The sequence below is a fragment of the Carcharodon carcharias genome, chromosome 26 (genome assembly GCF_017639515.1).
Source record: "Carcharodon carcharias isolate sCarCar2 chromosome 26, sCarCar2.pri, whole genome shotgun sequence".
Taxonomy (NCBI): Eukaryota; Metazoa; Chordata; class Chondrichthyes; order Lamniformes; family Lamnidae; genus Carcharodon; species Carcharodon carcharias.
This window is the reverse complement of record NC_054492.1, coordinates 31,825,605-31,839,265: the sequence shown is the minus strand read 5'-3', so window position 1 is coordinate 31,839,265 and position 13,661 is coordinate 31,825,605.

Here is a 13,661-nt window from a genome sequence, read left to right as displayed (position 1 = left end):
TCACTTGCATTTCCCCCAAATTAGTCTACTGCATTCGTTGCTCCCAATGCGGTCTCCTCTACATTGGAGAGACCAAACATAAACTGGGCGACCGCTTTGCAGAACGCCTGCGGTCTGTGTGCAAGAATGACCCAAACCTCCCTGTCGCTTGCCATTTCAACACTCCACCCTGCTCTCTTGCCCACATGTCTGTCCTTGGCTTGCTGCATTGTTCCAGTGAAGCCCAACGCAAACTGGAGGAACAACACCTCATCTTCCGACTAGGCACTTTACAGCCTTCCGGACTGAATATCGAATTCAACAACTTTAGGTCTTGACCTCCCTCCTCCATCCCCACCCCCCTTCTGTTTCTTCCCCCTTCCTTTTGTTTTTTTTCCAATAAATTATATAGATTTTTCTTTTTCGCTCCTATTTCCATTATTTTAAAATATTTTAAAATCTTTTATGCTCCCCCATCCCCACTAGAGTTCATCTTTTGATGATCTGCTTCTATCACTGCTTTTGCCTACAACCACACCACCCCCCTCCACTTCTCTACCCCTCCCCACCCACCCACACCACCACCTTAAACCAGCTTATATTTCAACCCTCCCTGGGATTCACCTAGTTCTGTCGAAGGGTCATGAGGACTCAAAACGTCAACTCTTTTCTTCTCTGCCGATGCTGCCAGACCTGCTGAGTTTTTCCAGGTAATTCTGTTTTTGTTTTGGATTTCCAGCATCCACAGTTTTTTGTTTTTATCTTTGAGCATTCCAGTTCCCAGCTTGTCTGAACCTGAAATACAAGACCATTCAGAATTTAGCTTCAATTGGCAATCTCATTCTGAGAGACCGCTTGATGTCTAGTGTGGCAAATTGCAGAATGTCACACTAGTGCATTAGTGTCCAGTGCCTTTCTGTGAGTGGGATACAGAGAATCCAAAAAGCTTTACATTGCATCTAATTCTGCTCATGTGGGAGTGCGTCATGGTGACACTAGAAGCCAGATTTGGAAAGTCTTCCATTCACTTGTACTCACAGCTTGATGAGTAGGGAGCTCATTCAAAAGCCTCTCTAATCCTTGTTCCGCACAGCAAAACATAATCTTCCTTTACACAGTGGTGACTATATCTTATACCAGTTGTAAACCTATGGCATAATGGAGGAGAGAACAGGCAATCATCCAGATTTCAGTCAGAGAAGCAAATACCATATCATTTCAGTTTAATTTAATTCTTGCCCTTTATGCTGCTGTTACATTGGTTTACAGTTGTATTTATGTAACTGGTTCTGATGCTCAAAAATCAGTGATCCCACTAAAGAAAGCTTGTCAGATTTACGAAGAAAGAAGTTGCATTTCTATAGCTCCTTTCGTGAAATCAAAACAGCCCAAAGCACTTTACAGATAATGAGGTACTTATGAAATGTAATCACTGTTGTAATGTAGGAAGTGCATAAGCCAATTTGCACACAGCAAGACCCCAAACCAGCAACGTGGTAATGATCAAATAATCTTTTTAAGAAATCGCTTGAGGAATAAATATGAGCCAGAACACTGGGAGAACTCCCCTGTTCTTTGAAGTAGTGTCATGGGATCTTTTACATCCAACCAGGAGGCCAATTGGTGCCTCGGTCAACACCACCTACCCCCTCAGTACTGGAGTGTCAGCCGAGGTCTTTATGCATTGGAAACTGGTGACACAAGCATAATGCCATAGCTGTGTACAAGCAGTCAGAGGTGCATCACTATTCTGGGAAATACAGTCACAGTATTAACTCACTGCCTGGCAATATAAAAAAAGGAACGATTCCTTTGTGTCAGTGGTTGTATTTGTTTCAATAAAACTCTTTCAAAACTAAACAACCTCTCAGAATGCTAATCACAATGACAGGTATATGATAACACCAATGCTTTAACAGGAACAAAATGTCTTTCTGCCTCTCCATCACTGCCTATTTGTCTATCTATTATCTCGTATTATGTTAACCTTTCTCTCTATCTATCTGTCTACCAATCTATATGTATGTCTAACTTGCTTTCTGATAGATGGATAGACAAGACAAAATAGACAAAACTGATACTATTTTTTTTTATCTACCTGTCTGTATGTCTATCTTCACTTTGTCTGTCTGTCTGTCTGTCTCACTGTCAATTTATTTTATCTGTCTATCTCCTTTCCTTGTGGCCTTTTACTTCAGAGATAGATATGCAAATATGTATCATGGCCAACATTAACATTCCAGAGCTGACAACCTGTTGATGCTGACCCACAAATTCATGGAGCAGCACGTCTGAGGTTAAGGGGATGCTGGTCTACAGGTTTCCCATTGTCAATATTATGAGCACCACAGAGATATAGCAACATCATGGTGTATGGTGTCCCATGGGGTCCAGTAGAAACATAGAAACATAGGAAATAGGAGCAGGAGTATGTCGTTCGGCCCTTCGAGCCTGCTGTGTCATTCAATATGGTCATGGCTGATTCTCTATCTCAACGCTGTACTCCTGTGCTCTCCCCATGTCCTTTGAAGCCTTTAGAGTCCAGAAATCTATCAATTTCCTTCTTAAATATATTCAGTGACTTGGCCTCCACAGCTCTCTGTGGTAGAGAATTCCATAGGTTCACCACCCTCTGAGTGAAGAAATTTCTCCTCATCTCAGTCCTAAATGGCTTACCCCATTTCCTGATACTGCGACCCCTTGTTCTAGAGCCCCCCAGCCAGAGGAAATATTACCACTGCATCCAGTCTGACCCTCCTTGTAAGAATTTATATGTTTCAATGAGATCTCCTCTCATTCTTCTAAACTCCAGTGAATACAGGCCTAGTCGGCCCAACATCTCCTCATACGACAATCCTGCCATCCCAGAAATCAGTCTGGTGTACCTTCGCTGCACTCCCTCTATGGCAAGTATATCTTTTCCTAGGTAAGGAGACCAAAACTGAAATCTTAGAAGGAGATGGGGATTGAGTTTTTATTTTAATTGCAAATTGCTGTCGCTCCTTCTCTCTTCATCATTGGCGATTGATCTTTCAGTCATTACATTGTGAACTCTCTAAAATTACTTTTTGCCCACCCTTCAAGTGCCTCTAACATTGTTTCTTTTCAAGTGTGCTACCAGTTTCAATGGTGTCAAATTGAAACTGGTGCTAGACTGTTCTCTGTTTAATTTCAGTCTGGCAAGCAATCAGAGTGCCTGGAAATTGGGATGAATACAGAATTAGCACCGTGTGCAAGAATTTCTGCCATTTGCAGGTGAGTTGGGTTCTTAGATTTTTGGCTGTTGGGGTGAAGGGGTCAATCCCTCAACGCCCTGTCAGACTTGTTAAATGTTTTGCGTTTTACTGCTCAATCATTGCAATTTCACTAAGGTCTATTGAGCCAGTTGTTATATAAAGATTAGGTTGTGTTACTGATGCTACAACATTGATTTTGTTTCCTCCTGGCTATTAAGATACAATTTTCAATTGTTTTCCAAAGCAGTTCAGTCCTGCAAGCCTATTGATATACACCATTGCATTAAACATGAACGACAGGTTTTTTTCTGCTAACTTCTTCATAGAATGTTTGAAAGGTTGCACGTGGGGATGGATTTAATTAACCGTGAACTATGAATCTTCTAAACCTTTGAAATCATGTATTCACAAAAGCAAACAAGGGGGAAAGTAGGTTCAAAATTCTGATGAATAACAGACAAGAGAGAAAGAAATATTTATGTAGCAACTTATCACATTGTCAATGCACTTGACATACCCTTGAAACACAATGTAGGCAAACACAGTAATTCTATTCCAACAATGTCCCACAAGCAGCATTGACCAGTTAAACTACCTATTGCTAATATTAATTGATGAAAGAATATTAGCAGGATATCAGGAGGGCTCCCTACTCTTCTTCAAAGATTTTCATGGGATCTTTTATGTTCACCTGCTGTTTGGACTTCCAATTACATTTAACCTTTAATAATGTAAAGGTTCCTTAACCAACACTACAGTTTCAGAGTCTAGGTAAAATGATTAAGTCCTGGCATAAAGCTTGAATGGTCCAGAAGGGAGAAACGGAGCCAAGCTAAATGAAGGGAGACTGACTTATCTTGTCGTACCAAGCAAAGGGGAATTGACAGTAGCTAGACTAACAAGATGAGGATCTGTCTGCTAATCCAAAATGTTCAAATGATAGCCTGTGGGTTGGATACAGCCCCAAATTCATCCATTTAATGTACACTGGAATCGAAAACTGACTCCTTTGATATGGAGCAGAAATCAGTCATTGTTGCATGACATTGTCCTCAGGTGATTTTCAGGCTTCTAGGCCAGATGCTAAAATAGGCACTAGGTCCGTTGCCTGAATGGCTCCAGAATGGTCTAATGCCCGTCTTGAGACCCCTTGGTAGGCAGAGCACATTCCACTCAGGTATTGCTGATGTGGATGTGGCCTGACAAGTGATGCCATCAAAAAAAGGAACTAAAAGTAGATTTTAAATTGAAATGTAGAGCAAGGAGGAGCACTCCTGGTGCACACCAGCTGCAAGCACTCCTCTCATTCCTTGTTCCTGGGAATGTAGGCATTGCCCATCCCTAACTGCCCTTGAGAAGTTTGTGATGTGCCATCTTCTTCGCTGCAGTGTTCCACCCACCCCCAATACCATCTTGCTGCCCATTCCAGCATCATAGATGCCAGTCTTCAGCCAATTCGATTCACTCCACATGGTACCAAGAAATGGCTGTAAGGCACTGGATACCACAAACACTAGGAAACCTGACAACATTATGGCAATAGCAGGGAAGACTTGTGCTCCAGAACTAGCCGTGCCCCTAGTGTCCCTAACCAAGCTGTTCCAGTACAGTAACTACACTGGCATCTACCCAGCAATATGGAAAATTGCCCAGGTATGTCCTTTCCACAAAAAGCAGGATAAATCCAACCTATCCAGTTATTCTTGATCATCTGCAAAGTGATGGAAGGTGTCATTGACAGTGCAAGCAGCACTTGCTTAGCAATAACCTGCTCATTGATGCTCAGTTTGGGCTCTGTCAGAGCCACTCAGCTCCTGACCTCAATACAGCCTTTGTCCAAACATGGATAAAAGAGCTGAACTCCTGAGGTGAGGTGAGAGTGACTGTCCTTGACATCAAGGCAGCATTTGACAGAGTGTGACATCAAGGAGCCCTGGAAGTCAATGGAATCAGGAGGAAAACTCTTCGCTGGTTGGAGTCATACCTAGCACAAAGGAAGGTAGGTTGTGGTTGTTGGAGGTCAGTATGCAGGAGTTCTTCAGGGTAGTGTGCTAGGACCAACCATCTTCAGCTGCTTCACCAATGATCTTCCTTCCATCATAGGGTAAGAAGTGGGGATGTTCGCTGATGATTGCACAATACTCAGCACCTTTCACAACTCCTCAGATACTGAAGCAGCCCATATACATATGCAGCAAAGTCTGGACAACATTCAGACTTGGGCTGATGAGTGGAAAGTAAAGGTTTGCGCCACACAAGTGCCAGGCAATAACCATCTCCAACAAGAGAGAATCTAACCATCACCCCTTGACATTTAATGGCATTACGATAGCTGAAACCCCTCTAACAACATCCTGGGGGTTACCATTGACCAGAAATTGAACTGTAACAAGCCAAAAAAGTACTGTGGTTACAAGAACAGGTCAGCGGCTAGGAATCCTGCAGTGTGTAACTCACCTCCTGACTATCCTAAACCTGTCCACTGTCTACAAGGCCCAAGTCAGGAGTGTGATGGAATAATCTCCATCATGCAACTCCAACAACACTCAAGAAGCTCAACACCATCCAGGACAAAGCAGCCCAGTTGATTGGCACCCTATTTACTGCTTTAAACATTCACTCCCTCCACCACAGACGCCAATGGCAGCAGTGTGTACCATCTACAAGATGCACTGCAATAACTCGAGTGATCATCAAGGCTCCTTTGACAGCACCTTCCAAACTTGTGACCTCTGCCAACTTGAAGGACAAGGGCAGCAGATGCATGGGAACACCACCAACTATAATATCCCTTCGAAGCCACACACCATCCCAACTTGGAAATTTATTGCTGTTCCTTCACTGTCACTTGGTCAAAGTTATTGAACTCTCTCCCCAGCAGCACTCTGGGTGTTCCCACAACACGTGACCTGCAGTGGTTCAAGGAGGCGACTCGCCACCATCTTCTCAAGGGTAATTATGGATGGGCAGTAAATACTGGCCTAGCTAGCAATGCCCACATCCTGTGAAGGAATTAAAAAGGAACTTCTCTCTCTCCCAAGACTTAGCTGAAGCAGCTGACAGTCCAGTTCTCCTGAAGGGCATGTTATCTGTGGAAGACTGGCTGGCAGCTTGCATGGGGCATTTAGATGGGGCAAAAGAAAAAATTTGACCTGGCATCAAGTCCCTCATGGGCCCACGCAGTGCCTGACCTTGGCCTGAATATTATTAAATAAAAGAAATCAACCTTTCGTAAGAACATAAGAAAAAGGAGCAGGAAAGACCACAGGGCCCATCGAACCAGTCAATATGATCATGGCTGATTGTTGGGCTTCACCTGCACTTTCCTGCCCACTCCCCATATCCCATGATTCCCCAAGAGACCAAAAAATCTGTCTGTGTCTCACGCAATAATTTCAATGATGGTGGAACCACAACCCTCTGGGGTGAGAATTCCAAAGATTCACAACCCTTTGAGTGAAGGCATTTCAGCCCTAAATGATCGGCCCCTTTTCCTGAAACTGTGGCCCCTTGTTCTAAATTTCCCAGCCAAGGGAAACAACCTCTCAGTATCTACTCCGTCAAACCTCTTTGGAATCTTGAATGTTTCACTGACATGACCTCTCATTCTTCTAAACTCCAGAGAATATAGACCCAATTTACTCAGCCTCTCTTCATTGGACAACCCTCTCACACCAGGGCTTGGGCTTTACTAGCTTGGAAATGGCTGCAGAAAGTATAGGGAAACTGAGGAACTCGACAGAGATCCTGGGAAAGACTGAGTTGGTGCAGAGGATGGCTCTCTGAGTTTTTAGTAAAGTATTAGAGAAAAGACTCAATGGTAAATTTGCCTAGTTTAACTTGTGGGGCGGGCTTGTAAAAATAGAGGCAATCTTAGGGAAGAATTGAAATTTAGACTCATGACCTTCTGGCTGTTTTTTCTACCAGAACTACAGAAAAAAAAAGCTGACTCTTCAAATATTTAGTGTGTTCCAGAGACTTCATTTTAAAGTCACCACAAAGCAAACAGATTGCTGTTGTTTTTTTTAATAATATTACATCTCTTCTGTTGGCTGTTAAAGAGTACAAGGCCAGATGAATTTGAGTAGGACTAGGATTCTCTTAACACTTCCAGTACTTGTGTCTTTTCAGCTGTTGGACCGGTTGTAGCTCTTGTTTCATCCAATGAATGGTATTGCTCTCAATGTTCTTCCTTCTTCCCCTGGTGGCACTGACCCCTGGTTGGGTTGCTTTCACTGGCCAAACCAACTATTCTTCATATACAAGTCCAGGCAGAGACTGTAGTCTCACGTCTTAAGAGCTGAAGTCTTCACAATTTGAACTTACTCAACTTCCACAGACTTTTCATTAAGAATAGAGACCAGGAGCAGGAACTCTGGCTGATTGTTTCCAAAATACTGAGTTCAGCTGTAGCACCCTAACAGCTGCCTTGGCTAAGATCTTAACTGGGAGGTTATACTTACCAGGAACAGTTGAACAGGCTGGGGCTTCCTCCTCTGGCAAAGAGAAAGCTGATGGGTAATCTGATGGAGTTCCTTTTTACTTTATGAAGGTGCCTGTTGAGTAGTTGTAGATGTAGGAAAGATGTTTTCACTTTCAGGACTCCAAAACTTGGGACCATAAATATAAGCTAGGCACTAATAAACCCAATAGGGAATTCAGGAGAAACTTCTTTGTCTGGAGTGGTTGAGATGAATTTAAGGGAAAGTGAGATAAGCATACGGGTGGGAAAGGAACAGAAGGATAGGCAGATAGGGGTAGATAAAGAGGGATTGGAAAAGGCTCACCTGGATCATAAACATAGACCAGTTGGATCAAAGAACCTGTTCCTGTGCTAAGTAGCATAGCACAGACTAGGAACTGACCATGGACTGACTGGGATTGGTTGTAGACTGACTGGGATTGGCTGTGGACTGACTGGGATTGGCCGTGGACTGACTGGGATTGATTGTAGACTGACTGGGATTTGCCGAAGACTGACTGGGATTTGCCGTGGACTGACTGGGATTGGCCATGGACTGACTGGGATTGGTTGTGGACTGACTGGGATTTGCTGTGGACTGACTGGGATTGGCTGTGGACTGACTGGGATTGGCCGTGGACTGACTGGGATTGGCTGTAGACTGACTGGGATTGGTTGTGGACTGACTGGGATTTGCTGTGGACTGACTGGGATTGGCTGTGGACTGACTGGGATTTGCCGTGGACTGACTGGGCTTGGCTGTAGACTGACTGGGCTTAGCTGTAGACTGACTGGGATTTGCCGTGGACTGACTGGGATTGGCCATGGGACTGACTGGGATTGAATGTGGACTGTTCAGCACAAAGCACCACCTCATCAGTGAAACTCGTGGTCCAGCCTTAGTCCTCTGGATTGCTAGAAAGGGTGACTGGGACAAGTGATATTTGACTATCAGGTTTCCCAATGTTAATGAAAAATGTTTGTGTGAAGTTCAGGTCAATGTAGCCCACACAATGGTTTTAGGGGCACCCACTGAAGGAAGGACTGCAGATTCTAATGTGTCTTGTCACAAGGTAAAAGGAGCAAAATGCTGCTGATCCTGGGGTGGTCAAGGATGAGAATCTACTAATTTAAATTTCCTTATATCCTGTCAGATCCTTTGCAACATTAATCATTTAGAATTAGAGGATTTGCTGTTTTATTATGGTTGGTGATTATACTATGTGACACACAATAGAATATTCAATAATAAAGAGGGAGTTTTTTTCCTAAACAAAAATGGCAAAAATCTCTCCCCAGGTGTAAAAATGTAGATTTTCACAGTAGATTATTAGAGAATTTGATATTATCACTCGCTGCTATATCATACTGACAGAGACTCTAGCTAATATCAAGAGTTACTTCTGAGGGAAGGTCATTGACCTGAAATGTTAACTCTCCGTCTGTCTCCACAGATGCTGCCTGACTTGCTGAGTATTTTCAGTATTTAATACTAAGAGTTACTTCTCAATTGTGCAACATATAGATGCAAATTTCCCTCAAATGCGCAATTTTCTGTGATACCTTTCTCATGGTTGCAGCCTTTTAGTAGCCTTCATGTCTCTGGTGCTAAGGTGGGTAAACGGACGTGAGTTAAGATCAGTCATGATCTATTTAAATGGTGCAACATTCTCAAGGGGCTGAATGGCCTACTCCTGTTCCTAACGTTCCTACTTATTGAGTTTGAATGTTCTGCCAAATTATTTGATGTTATCCTAATGAGTTTATATCACCACAGGTATCCTTTGCTTTCTACCTGGCTGCCTACATCATTATTTCAATTTATGTAGGTTATTAGATGACTGGTAGCCTGACGTCAATCACTGCTGATTGAAAGGGTAGGCTTGTTTGAAGGCAGAAGGGAAATTCTATGAAGAACTCATGCATAAATTTCTCAGGGAAAATAATTCCAGATTTATTTCGTATCAAGCTGCTCACTGTGTGTGACAGACAGATAATTAAAAATTTGCATGTGTGCTTAAGTGATAGACAGGATTGCCTGCAGCCAGGGAAAGACAAGTGCTAGCAACATATGTCATTGTGACTGACATGACTGCTGTGTGGAATTTAATGCTAGTCTACTGCATATTTTTTTATACACCTGCAGTAAAGGCATAAAAGAATAGCACTAAGAATAGTCTGGAACTTGACTCTCTTTGGGCACCTAAAACTCAAGTAATTGGGTCACCTTAAGTCAGCATCAAAGCTTGCATAACATTGCAGAGATTATAGAGCACAGAAACAGACCATTTAGCTCAACCAGTCCATGCTGATGTCTCGGGTCCATTTGAGCATCCTCCTCTCATTCTTCATCTAAATATATCAGCATATTCTTTCTCCCTCTTGCTTTCCCTTGAGTGCATTGGTTTTGTTTGCCTGAACTACTCCCTGTTGTAGTGAGTTCCACATATGCACCCATTGTCTAGGTAAAGAAATTTCTTCAGAATTCTCTGTTTGATTTATTGGTGATTATCTTCTTTTGATGACCTCTAGTTTTGTCCTTCTTCGCAAGTGTCTGTTCTGTCAGCACCTTTCATAATTTTAAAGTTCTCTATTAGGTCAACCCTCAGCCTTTTCTTTCCAAGAGAAAAGAGCTTCAGTTTATTTTCTCCTGTTTTCTACTTCCCCTAGGACTTAGCATCATGAACAACTGGAAAGGCTGCCACATGAGATTGCATGGCCTTTCTCATGTACATTCAAGGTAATTTATTGTATTAAGATGTGATAAGGCAATATTCCTTTCTTTTGTCTGGTTAATCATATATTCTGCATTCTAATTATCTGAATACCACTCTGGTGATACTAATGAAAGATAGTCCAGCTAGACTTGGTCCATTACAATACCAAGTGTACTGGGTACAGTAACTTAGTAGTTGTGGCACTGGACTAGTAATTCAGAGATCTGAATTGATAATCCAAACAAATAGTCTGGTCTAATAATCAATTTTAATACCAATTTGTTCTAATAATTAAGGGCATGTGTTTAAAGCCCCTTGTGACAGCTTGAGAATTGGAATTCAATTTTTAAAAACCTCAAATTAAAAAGCTGATATTAGCAGAAAAGTGGCCATGTAGTTGTTGGATTGTTAGAAAAACCCAACTGGTTCATTAATGTCCATTAGGGATAAAAACCTGTCCTTTACCTAGACTGGCCTATATGTGACTCCAGTCCATCATCACTGTGCTTGGCTCTTAACTCCCCTCTGAAATAGCCAAGCAAGTCATTTAGTTTTATCACCATCTTCTCAGAACAAATAGAGTTGGTGAATAAATGGCAGCCTTGCCATTTTCCCCACATCCTATGAATGATTATTTTCAGTACAGCAAATCTTGGTCAGAGAATTCTGTACCAAGATAAATCCCTATCTCTCCTTCGGAGGGAGATGTGTCAAAGAAGTTATTTAGGTATCTGGGGATTATATTTCATACTGGGAGCCTGAGAGGCAACATATAAATACTATGAGCACATCTTGATGCTAAATACATGTGAAAGCTGAAAAGTTATAAGTAGGAAGACATACAAAACTGCAAATAATACAGATTCCAATTTTACAATACGCAGCACTGAGAATAGGGTGGACAGTTAAGGACTAAATTCAGAACCTCATCTTTCAATTTTCCATTGGGTAGTAGATGTTAATTCTTAATCCCTGATATCAAATTTGTCAGCAATATTGAAACTTTATAAAATGTCTTCCAGATTGGCTATACTGTCAAAACGAGCTACTATTTTATCAAGAACTGAATATTTGATTCCTTGGTTAGTTAGGTGCCAGATATGGGGGGGGGCGGCGGGGGCGTGGATGCATTCATCTTGGATTCGAGTTTCAGGTTTCAATCTTTTGTCCTCCTGAGGTGAAGAGAACGAATGTCATGTGTTACTCAGAACATAGAGACCATAGGACAGAACAGTGGGTGCCGCATTGCTGGAAAACCCATGAGACACTTGAGGATCAGGTCTAATGGAGATTGACCTCAATGGGTAATCTCATTCTTTACATATTTAAACTGATTTAACTCATAGGCTGGAATTTTCCAGCACCCCTGGGGCGGGGGTGGGATTGGCGAGCTATTGAAATCTCCATTTACATCGGCGGGATGGAAATCCTGCAGGTGTGAGGGGTTGGAAAATTCCGGCAATAAGTAAAAAAGCTGACACTTTTATTTCTGTAACAAAAACAGAAAATGCTGGAAAAACTCAGCAGGTCTATCAGTGTGCTAGCACGCTGTTAGACCTGCTGAGTTTTTCCAGCATTTTCTGGGTTTTTTTCCAGATTTCCAGCATTTTGTTTTTACTTTTATTTCTGTGTTGTTCATAGTCTAGAAGTCAGCCATTATGGCATTATGTTAAATATGTTCCCCCTCAATTTAGTCCCCTATTATTACACATCATCACACAGGCAATCTGCTCCCATCTAATCTGTAGCTGATGGTCAGACAGTAAGAACTGTGGGGGGGGATGGGTGATGCTGGTGACGAGACTGGCTAGAGTTTCATCCCTGCGCCGAAGAGGTCTCTGCTCGGTCCCTTTGCAACCTGAGTAGAACATGGAACTTGCATGGGCATGGCAGGGAATAGGGAGGGAACCAGAAAGGTATGAACAGGTCCCATGGCTGTCTGGTGCGACATTTTGGCATAACAACCCATACGCCCTTTTTAATTAATGCAGTTCACAGCCGTACATTTCTCTTGTGATCCCTGTGGAATGTGTCATGCTAGATTTAGCCACTAGCAGCTGAGTTGATGATGTGGGTATAAATAACAAAATACTGAGTAGAACAAGTGCAAAGATAAAGAACTTGAACGTTAAACTATCTACAGAGACTGGGAGGGTGATTTTAAGCCTACCCGGTAGCTAGCAGAAACTGGACAGGATTGTAGTGTCAGTTGCCCAAGTTACTTACACACCCTGGAGTTGCCAGGAGCTGACAGATTTGTATTTTAACCTGCTTTCGTGAGCAGGTTAGCAGAGACAGCCTCTCAGGGTCCTTAACAGGCAAGCTGGGCTGATAATGCCAATTTTGTTGCTAGAGGCCCCGTGTCTAAATTGACAGAGCTTCTCGGCAGGCTTATCCAGTGTGGGAGTGGATCGAAGGCAAAAAGAGCCCAAATGGGTACATTTAATGCCCTTGTGGGGTCTGGAGGAAGAGGAAACCAGGCAACTTCCCCACCTGACCCGACCACCAACCACCAACCATTTCCCCAAGCTAAAGACTTATGAAACAATCAATTTTGGATTAGTTGGGAGGTGGCAGATTGTGGCATGGGGATGTGTGAGTGGCTTGAGGCCATGCTATATTATCACACTGTTTTTAATTAATATGATGGATGACAAAGTAAACAGGGGATTTCTCAATGCCCACATGGACATAAGTAACTTCTGTACTGAAGGATGTAGACTGGCTCAATTCTCTGTGCAGTACTAACTGCTCTCAGCTGTTTGCTGTTAGGAAGGAAAATAAGGTTAGCAGGACTCCCACTTCTGATTGCCAGACAGGAATGAAATCATATATTAAATATGGAGGTGGAAGGCAATCAGTCTCACTTTAACTGAAGAATCTAAAACAACTCAACTATCTTCCCTGTTGCTGCATCTTGTTGCTTCCCAAATTATTTTTGGGCTCTGCCATTCCCGCTTGGACCCCCATTCCGAGTGCTGATCACTCTTGGTGCAGAAAAAACTTCTGACATCATTCCTAAAGTTACGTTTTACTTGTGTTCTGCAGTTTAATTTAAATAGTATTCCAGATTCTACATCATATACCTTCTCTGAGATCACCTCTCACACTGCTCACTGGGTGGAAAAGCCAAAGCTTCACCAGTCTTTAATCTCAGCTCAGATCACGAGCACGACAGGGATTAGCTAGATTGCTTCTCTCTGCAGTTCCTCCAGGTTTTGAATGTCTGTCTCTCTTGCTTCTTTCTGGCCAGTATGGACACAGTGC